The 10,759-nt window shown below is 39.3% G+C and overlaps 1 protein-coding gene across 6 annotated transcripts in view; it reads right to left on the minus strand.

Annotated features, from left to right (window-relative positions):
• LOC134207867 (rhophilin-2) overlaps nt 1–10,759 on the minus strand; it is a 334,965-nt gene that overhangs the window by 207,884 nt on the left and 116,322 nt on the right. The gene's annotated exons all lie outside the window — the stretch shown is intronic.

The raw sequence follows: 10,759 nt of genomic DNA on the forward strand, positions 1-10,759 counted from the left end.
TACGTTTGTAACTTGTCCATCTGTTGCTGGGTATGCCCTAACCACGCGTCCTAAGAGCCATCCATTACAAACGTTTTTATCAACTATAAAGACCAAGTCTTATAGTAGCCGCACCTCTCAAAAACCTTTTAGTCCTTTGAACGATGGTTGGTGATTAACCTTTGAGCCAGGATCACCAAAACTGATTCATGTTCAATAGTTTCCAGTTTTTTTTTTCAGCGACACGGAATCGTTCGGCCTTGACTTTCGATGATTGCTGAACAAGCCGTCTGGTGGAGAAGATTCCTTCGTGAGCTGAACAACATCGAAGACTCATTAGTCATAAGGTGTGACAAACAAAAATGCTTGTTAGTTGGACCCACCCCATAGAGATCGGACCCCAGGAAGTACATCGCACCGGCATTATTTCCATTACCAAACCCTCGGTGCAAAATACCGATGGTTCTACAAACTCGGCTCTAATGAGTGCTGGTAGTGGTACCTTTCAAACGAATCGCGGTAAAAGCCGATTTCCCGGTCGTCGCCGTGGAACTGCGGTGGCCTTTCGCGGTCATCGTAGTATCTTCTTATCTCCCTAAGAGAATGTTGCCTGATTTGCAAAACAAGCTTAGGAGGATCTTTAAGGAGCTGTCGTCGCCGGCGATAATCCTCGTAACACCTAAATGAATGGTAAAAAGATAATAATCTTCGGTGAGGCGAACAGCTACTGCCACTCCTGGGGGAGTCGTTCAAGCAACGGCATAGGAAACATTTTTTTCAGCGCAGCCACCGAATCCGACCTCACTGTGTTGAAAGATGGATCAGAATCCAGTGAAATCAACCATCGATGTCTCGATAGCTTCGAGCTCGATGGTGAATCGGCTGCTCTGATCCACGGATGGAGACCGTAGAACCGCGCACGGGTGACTTCCAATTCAAAATCATATGCGAACTAGAAGCCCCCAGGGCATTTGAGCTGCCGGACGTTATTATCCGGTCAGGCAATGGTATTATCCCGAAGACCAGCCCAACAATGGAGCGGAACACACTCCATTTGTGCAGTAACACCACAAAAATAACTGCAATGCGCTCGGAAAAAGACAAAGGGACGCCTTACACCAGATAGCTCCGAAAAGGCCAACCCTTCTCTTGGCGTACTAGGCTGGCCAAATTACGTCCGCCAAACTATCCATGAGGCGAAGGAAATTCTGGTATCAATACTGAGCAGTTGCCAAATGAACTCTGATGGAGACGCATTGGCTGTATTCATGGAAAAAGATGCTCCATCGGTACCTCGCTGTCGAGAAATGGCTATATCCGGTGATCCTGTCCTAGCAGTCAATGCATGCACTGGCTGACCATTTGCAAACTGTGTCCTCGTACGAGAAGTATCCTGACCCCTCCCGCGAAAATACCGACACACGGGTAGAAATCCGTTGCCAAATCCATGACTAAAGAGTCATGATTTCATAAAACTTGTTACTTCTTGATATCATGACTACAATGCATGATATCATGACCTAAACTACGATAACCATGAATAATAATAGCATTTTTGTCTTAAACTAAGGTACTAACCACCAGAGGCGTTATCAAAATGCTATTCCCATTTTCATAAATAAAATATCACGACTCGGAGTCACGTTTTCATGACTTTGAGTCATGAAATCATGACGCTGAGTCATGAAAAACGACGCTGAGTCTTAGAAACATGACTCAGAGTCATGAAAACATGACTCAGAATCATGAAAATATGTCAAAAAAATCTGAAATCAGCGTAACGCAATCTTGTCAGTTGGGTGTCCGCGAAGCAGCTGAAAAAAAAGTTTCTTTCGAAAAGTGTAAAATTTGTGTGCTGGCAATCCGCCGTCTCCAGGCAGTCCAATTTCGAAAAACAAATTCTCCCCGCTGCAGTCGAATCCGAATCGGATAGGGGTTAAATCGTTTTTATTTCTCGATTGTATACCCAAATTGTGTTCTTGTGTACGCGAAAAGACAGTATGATTATTTTGTTTTCGGTCTGAAATCGAATCGCGGAAGTGTCTGGTCCCGAGCCATCATTTTGTGGTAGTGAAAAATTGAGTAACATAGCAGGAAACGACGGGAAGGATGGTTAGGAAACCTTCTTCACTGTACAGTTCCTGCCTGCTGGCCTATTTGTGGAACCTGAATTACAAGATTTCCAAAAGGATGAGCACTAGAGTGATTCAAATTTTGACTTTTTTGCCCCCCGATGCTTCAACGATTGCATTTGCCATTTTATTAATCCTCCTGAATTTTTAGCAAATTTGGGATGTAATTTGACTGTGCACACGTCGTTTAAAAATTGTATGGAAATTACAATGAAAACTGACCCTTATGTGAAAGACCGTTCCGTGAAGTGGTCCATGAATAATTTAAATATAATCAACACATTGACTACACAGAATACTTCTCAAGCTGAAAGGCAGTTGTTGTTGCGAAGCGATTTGTCGTTTGGAAGCAAAGTTATGAAGAAAACAAAACTGCTCATTATTGATATTGATGTTATTCTTTTAAGTGTTAAATTGAATTTCCCACCATTCAGTATTTTCTTAATAACTTTTCTTGCGAGCATCAAATTGTTTCGCAACAATGACGGCCTGTTTCCTTGTAAATATTCCTATGTTTCCGATGTACTCATATGTTTTTTGAGCTTGAAGGGAAGCGTTGGGGATCGGTTTTACATGAAAGTTACTGTTTTCATAGTAATTTTCATACAAACTTCAAACCGCGCGTGCTCACGCAAATTACATCCAAATTAGCAAAAAATTTAGGATTATTATTAAAATGGCGAATGCAATCGTTTAAGCATCGGGGGGCAAAAAAGTCAAAATTTGAATCACTCTAATGAGCACCGTAGTCGATTTACGGATGCTGCCAAGTACTGGCAAGCGTATTGGAACAGAAGTATCCCGGTATCAACACCTTCCAAATAATGATCCGATGAGGCCTCCCTCACGCAGATCATGTTCAAGTGCGTTCAAACACTATGGAACGTGTACTATCAGAAGAACGTTCCAGCACTGAAGGAGGCACGCCCGGAGGACTTACTAGGTTCTCACGGTGAGGTGTCACACGTTGAACGGATGGCGTTTATCTGCATGGACGATGACCTCCAGTTGGGGTCGTTCCTGTGCGAGGTCGGTTGACTGAAAGAGGCACTGTAAAACTACATTATCTATGAACCAACTGTTGAAGGCGATCATTGCGACGTAAGGAAACAAATGGATAATTGTAAGTATAGAAAAAATTAAACAAGGAAAAAACATGAACTCCCCTGCTTCCCTGTAGCTGCTGACAGATTTTTTAGACAGTTATACATGATTTTAACTGAGGTTGCCAAAAAATATTCTAATAAATAGGTATGTCTTAGGCCTATTTGAGTGGAAAAATCGGACTGGATAGTTGGGGATTTTTATTTTGAGATTTAACGATTTGAATTGAATCAAGGAATCATAAATGTCAGATATCAGATTCATGAATTATTTGGCTACTTTCATGACTTTAGTTCATGCTTCCTGTAAGGATTCGCTCGTACAATTAAAAGACGTCCTTTCAGATCCGGTGCAAAAGTCAAAGTGATTATTTATTACGCATATAAAAGTCTACTACGATCATCTACATATATTACAGCCTACTACATCTCTCCTTTACGTTAAAAATATTTTTATGACATTTTAATAGTTAAACACAATTTAACAAAATCATCTGTTTACATTAATTCATACGCTTGCATTTATAAAGAACATAATCTTTCAAGTATTCTGGTTTCCGATTCTTCCGACTACATCGATTCTCTCGAGTACACATTTGCTTCTGATCCGATACTTCATGTTCTTGTGGTATTGGTTTTGGGTTGGATTTTGAATTCAAAATATCGTCGATAGGGGCTGTAAATCTTTGTGATTGTTCAAATGGGTTGCTGCATATTAACAGTTTTGTGTGATTTACATGTCTGTCGGACCTTACACCGGTATCCATATTTTCCAATGTAAGGCGTGTTCCTTCTCTCTTCAAAACAACATGAGGTTGTGGATGAAAATTTGTAGTTAACTTATTACGTTTGATGAAATTTTTTACAATTACATGATCTCCGACATCAATTTTTGAATACTTGGCATTTCTCTTATGATCCGCATACTTCTTTCCTTTCTCCTTTCTTGAAAAATCTAGTTCTCTTACTGAATCGTTTCCTGCAGCGCCAACTATGTCTGGAAGTTTGTCTTTCAAATTTCGACCAAAAAGCAACTTGGCTGGAGTTTCGTTAGTAGTAGAATGGGGAGTGTTCCGGTAAGCTAGAAGAAAATCTTGCAAGTCCGATTTCCAGTCACGGTTCATGGCAAAACTTATTTTTATTGTTTTAAGTAGTGTCCTGTTATATCGTTCTACCAGCCCATTTTGGAAAGGTGCATAAGGAATCGAATGTAAAATGATGATTCCATTAGTAGTACAAAATTCAGAGAATTCTTCAGATGCGAACGGTGGTCCATTGTCACACACTAACTCTTCTGGATATCCAAACCGTGCAAATATTATTCGTAACTTATAAATAGTAGCTTTTGCAGTTGTGGTAGTCATAACTTCTACTTCAGGATATCTGGAAAAATAATCGACGACTACCAACAAATGAATTCCATTAGTAACTTCCATAAAGTCCATCGCTAATTTTACCCAGGGCTTGCTTGGCATACAAATGCGTGTTATAGGTTCCACACTTGGTTCAGATACAAGTTGACATCCTTTGCATGTTTTCACATATTGTTCGACCATGGTGTCGATTCTAATCCACCAAACCTTTTCCCTGAGACGCCTTTTCATTGCTTGAATTCCCAAATGTGGTTCATGAGCAAGTTGTAAAATTTTGATTTGTAGGCTTCTTGGGATTATAATTTTCTATTTTTCAAAATTATTTCACCATTCGACGAAAGATCATTTACCATCAATTTGTAGCGATTGAGAGTTTTTGGCCATCTCCTTGGTGGATATGGAATCCATTTCATCGGTTCTGTGAGTTCAATGTCTTTCTTTGTTGCGTCAATAATTTCCTGTAATGTGATAGCTATAGGCTTAATGTCATTAGATAATAATCGAATAATCCTTTCACATTCTTCATCATAACTTTCTGTACAGAGTGTCCCTTCCTGACATAATCGTGATAACGGATCTGCTATGTTGAATTTACCGGGCTTATATATCACACGGTAATCATATGACATTAACCTAAGCTTCCAACGTTCTATTCTTGCGCAAGGTTTGATTCTATCTCCAAATATTGTCACTAAAGGCTTGTGATCAGTGATCAACCAGAAGAACTTTCCATACAGGTAGAAATGGAACTTCTCTGGTGCCCAAACAACAGCTAAAGCTTCACGTTCTGTCTGTGCATATCTTCGTTCAATTTCAGATAATGTCTTGGAAGCATACGCGATTATTTTTACAATACCATCTTCATTTTTCTGAAATAATACTGCACCCAATCCTACTGGACTCGCATCGGTTACAACAAAAGTTTCCATGTTTGGATCAAAGAACGACAAGGTTTCATTGTTTGCTAGAGACGCTTTAAGTTTGTCGAAAGCTTCCTGGTGAACATTTGTCCATTTGAAATTTACACTCCTTTTTACTAACGCGTTCAGAGGGCTTGCTATGGTAGACAAGTTCGGTATATGTGAATTTACGAATGTGACTAGTCCTAAGAAGCTTCTAACTTCTTCCGTCGTTTTTGGTTCACGGAACTTGGTAATAGCAGCAAGTTTCTCATCCGACACTTTTACACCCTGTGCAGATAAATGGTAACCAAGAAATTCTAGTGATGTGACACATTCTACGGTTTTCGCATCGTTCAGAACAACATTGTATTCCTTCAAGCGATTTTTGACCAGTTCGGTTCTTAGCTAGAAGGACATAAGTAATAGTAGTTAACTTCAAATATTTAACATATTTGAAGAAATATACCTTGAGAATGTCTTCATTAGGTGCATGGATTAAAATGTCATCTATGAATAATATTATCCATGGAAAACCGGCCAAAATTGTTTCGATACATTTCTAGACCAACATTTGAAAAGGGCGTAACAGCCAAAATTTGATCTCTCCAATATTTTGTCTATGTATATAGCTATGTATGTAGATAAGGAATCCGAAAGAATAAATTTTGGCTGTTACGCCCTTTTCAAATGTTGGTCTAGATTTTTGAAATAATTCCGGGGCGGCAGATAAGCCAAACATGAGCCGTTTATATCGCATTAATCCGAGCGGCGATATGAAAGTTGTAATATATCGACAATCCTCTCGAAGCAAAAGTTGGTGAAATGCTTGTTTTATATCAAATTTGGAAAAAACATGGCTTCCTTTCAGCCGGCAAATCATTTGTTCGAATGTGGGCAATGGATGAACTTCTCGAATGATTGCCTTATTTGCTTCACGCAAATCTATAATAATTCGAACTTCTGTTGCACTTTTACGTTTGACAATCATGGGAGATACCCATTCCGATGCTTCGAACACCCGTTCAATTATGTCAAGATCTTCTAATTCTTTTAGTTTCAGTAATGTTAGCTCCTCTAGAGGAATTGGAATTCGTCGATATGATTGTCTGACTGGTGGTATAGACTTATCTATTTTTATCGAAGCACACATATCTGGGTATTTTAATTAAACTATGCATTATACACGTCATATAAAGTTAAACAATACTAAATTTACCTTTGATGTAGGTCACCTCAGGAGTGAGCGTACGTAGGAACTTCACTATGCCTAGTTTTTCAGCTGTTTTTCCAGAGAGCAGCGAGCACCTGCCGTCCTTGATGACAAAAAACGTGCTAACACAGGATGCTCCGTCAACCGAAACTTCCATTTCTGCCTCTCCAAGCACCGTTAAAGGAGTTGTTGAACCATATGCCCGGAAAATTTTATCACTACCTTTCTTGATGGAGTACGCTCTGAAACCTAAGCGTTTCAATGTAGTCCAATCGTCCGTGCTCAATACGTCTTCGTCTGCTCCGGTGTCGATAATAAAGCGAAGAGTGACTCCACCGACATCAGCCATCACCGTTCGTTTGCCTTCTAGATGGAATAATTCTCGAATCTCCACATTTTTGGTAACATCGTCGATCTCACGTACGAATTTCGGTTTCCTATCCGTATTCTGGTGTATTCCGTTGGCCACAGTTTTTACGTTGCTGAACCGGTGCTTTCGATTGTCTCTGCAACAACGTGCGAAGTGCCCAATTTTGTTGCACTTATTGCAGCGAGAGGTTTTAGCGGGACAATGCTGATCGTTTGATATATGGTTCCCAAGACATCTGGTACACTTCGTGCTTGGTTTCTTGTTTTGATTGTTGGACATTTTATTGAAGGTGTTTAATTCGGCTGAAACATTTGATTTCCCACGGAACTCTTGAACCTTAATAACAATAGAAATATTTTTTTTTTTACCAAAGAATTCCCTTTTTTTTATGTTTTTTTTTTTTAATTTAATACCTGCTTGTTTACTGATTCATACGTCCTTCCGATGTTCAACATATCATCGAGGGAAGTATCAGCTTCGAGATACTTTGCTCTCAATTTATCATCAGTTGTAGCAAATATTATTTGATCCATGATCATATTCTCACTTTGGTCTCCAAAGTTACACAGCTCTGCTTGGGCCCGTAAGCGAATAAGGAATTGATCAAGCTTCTCGTTGGGGTTGAATTGGAGTTGTCTGAATTTGAATCGCTCGTACCACAGTGACATACGAGGTGAATAGTAATTAGCGAGCGCCTCTATTGTTACACGATTCGGATTGTCCATCACAGTACTTTCATCCATCGACACTGTTTTGCCTAGTTTGCGGACATCTGCACCTCCGAAACACATGAGGGCTTTATACATCTCATGATGGTCCTCAACTCCTTTCAATGAAAGATATGCTGTGAACTGATCCTTCCATTCTTCCCATCGAACGCTTGTCGATCCATCACCGATCTCAACAAATGGCGATATGTTGAAACTCAGCTACGAAAATTGATTCATTAATGCATGAAACCACTTTTACATAAACAAATATGTATATTATTTTAGGAATATCGACTTGTTGATTGATTTGGACTCATTTTAATAATTTCAAAAATATTTCTTGGGTATCCATGACAACAGTTTTCTGTGAAAGGATATTATTTATCCCTTTTTTTTTCAAACTGAGATTATTCATGATAATCTCCGCGATTCCGCTGTCATCAGAATTTGCAACTCATAATGGACTGGAAGCACTGGCAGTGTTCCCTACATTTTATACTTTTATTTATTTTTTTCAGTAGACTGAGTTACCTAACTCCTATACTTATTAGAATGGACTGGAGCCACTCGTAGTGCTCCCTACATTTTCCTCAGAAATTATACTGAATTTCTGAATCATTTCATTACATGCTTTAATGGGCTGGGATTACTCGAAGCATCCCCTACATTTCAGCATTCAATACTCAAAATTTCTGAATTTCCAACTACGTTACGGAATTCTTTAATGATCTATTTTTTTCTTAGAATATTGTTAATAAAGCAATAGAAGTCATTAAGTTGACAATCAATCAACTTCCGATCTCGTAAAAAAATAGAGATATTTATTTTATTACCTTCGACATTTTAATAATTTCTTTTTTTTCTATATTGTAATTTGTTGCTTCAAGTTTACTTCTGTTTCGTTAAGGATAACTTGAAAATTTACTCCCCGCTGATCTTCACGAAAAAAATTTTTCCTCCCCGGTCCGTTTCGGCTCGTCGCCACTGTAAGGATTCGCTCGTACAATTAAAAGACGTCCTTTCAGATCCGGTGCAAAAGTCAAAGTGATTATTTATTACGCATATAAAAGTCTACTACGATCATCTACATATATTACAGCCTACTACAGTTCTATTCTGCATGCGTCATGATATCATGACCTAGATGGCAACTTTTCGTCAAATAAATCGGAATCATAAATGACAGATGCCATATTCATGAATTATGATTCTGTTTTCATAACTTTGGCTCATGGTTCCGGAGTGCATGGTTCATGATATCATGACTCAGTTTGTCACTTTTCGTAATCAAATATCGAAAACGTAACGACAAGATTGCCTTACAGCAAAAAGAGTCATGATTTCATGACCTTTTTTCATGGTGTATTTTCATAACATAAAAACACACATGTTTCTCGAAATCATGACTCATTTTGCCACTTTTTGGTTCCGGATTTTTTCCCGTGCAGAGCTCTGCGATCTCTGCGATCCTCCAAATACCCGCCAAGACTATAATCAGCCCTTGTCCCTCGATGAGCTGGACTTCGCCAGCAATGCCAGGAGCTACCGACCGATCGCCTCCAGCAACGTCCCTGAAAGATTACGGAGCGAAAGGTCAACTGACGGCTGACGAAATTATTTGGAAAGAACCGGCCATTTCGATAACAAGCAGATCATGACAGTACGTATTTTGCGTCCATGGACCAGATCATGAATGACGCTAGAAGCGCAAATAATTGCGTAAAATTAGTCTCCCTTAGTAATATCCAAGTCCTACAATAGAACCTGGACTCCAGGAATTTCTGAGAAACTGAAACTTTGGGAGATTTTCGGGAAACCTTCAATAATTTATCAAGAAGTTTTTATCCAACCGCTCCTTCCGAGTTCAACTCGGATCACACATATCAAAAAATGGCGAAGTAGGGGACAGGAGTTCCTCAGGGTTCAGTTATTGCTGTCACCCTCTTCCTGGTGGCCATGGAGGTCATCAGGTCAAGAGCGCTTGTCAGACATGCTGAAAAGTATCTCCAAAAATCGCACTAGAAGTGACTGCCCCACAGTGCGACCCCCTTGACCACCTTACCGATTCCGCATGTTTCGAGTTCTTCCGTTCAGATACAAGGCCATTGCCCCATTATCTACGAAAGCAGAATAAGGCCAACAACTACTCGTGCAGCTTCCTCGATCGAGAAAATGAATGTCTTTGAAAAGCGCACAACCAGTGGTTGTTCGAACATTTTTTTTATTTTTTAAGATTCAAAAGATTTCCCTCCTTAAATTCGAACTGATTCCTTTCATTTGATATTCCGAATGATTGTTTTTTTTTCAAAAACCGAAAAAAAATCAGAGTTTTGAAAAAATCGACTTCGGAAATTTAAAATAATTTCATTCGAATTAGGAAGAATTTTCTTCGAATTAGGAAGAGTTTTCTTCGAATTAAGAAAAATTGTCTTCGAATTAGGAAGCATTTCCTTGAGAAACATGAAAGATTTGTTTTCAAAATTCCTACGGAAAGTTTTTTTTTATTTCATTTGAGATTTGGAGGAATTTTCGTCAGATATTCGATTTTTTTCGCTCCAAATGGACGGAGCGAAATGCGACGATAAGAGCTTTCTGTGGGTGCGTGTGCACGCCACACGAAAGAAAAAAAGAACCCTGCGTTGAGTATTTTTAAACTTGCTTTTGAGTTATTTTTTTTTTCTTCTTTTTCGTCCGCTCTTTTCATCCGGTCGAATGGAATTCGGCCGAAGGCCACTAGGCCGAAAGTTGTTTGACCGAATATACTATTTGGCCGGAAGAGTCATTTGGCCGAACAGGTCATTTGGCTGGTAGGTCATTTGGACGAATATGTCATTTGAAAAGTAAGAAATAGGATGTAAAAAGTGAGACGTTTCACTTCTCACTACTTATTTCCCACTTCTCACTGTAAAAAGTGAGTAGTGCGAAGTGGGTAGTGAGAAGTCTCACAACTAACCTCGCGCTTCTCACTTTTTACAGTGTG

Source organism: Armigeres subalbatus, chromosome 1 (genome assembly GCF_024139115.2).
Source record: "Armigeres subalbatus isolate Guangzhou_Male chromosome 1, GZ_Asu_2, whole genome shotgun sequence".
Classification (NCBI taxonomy): domain Eukaryota; kingdom Metazoa; phylum Arthropoda; class Insecta; order Diptera; family Culicidae; genus Armigeres; species Armigeres subalbatus.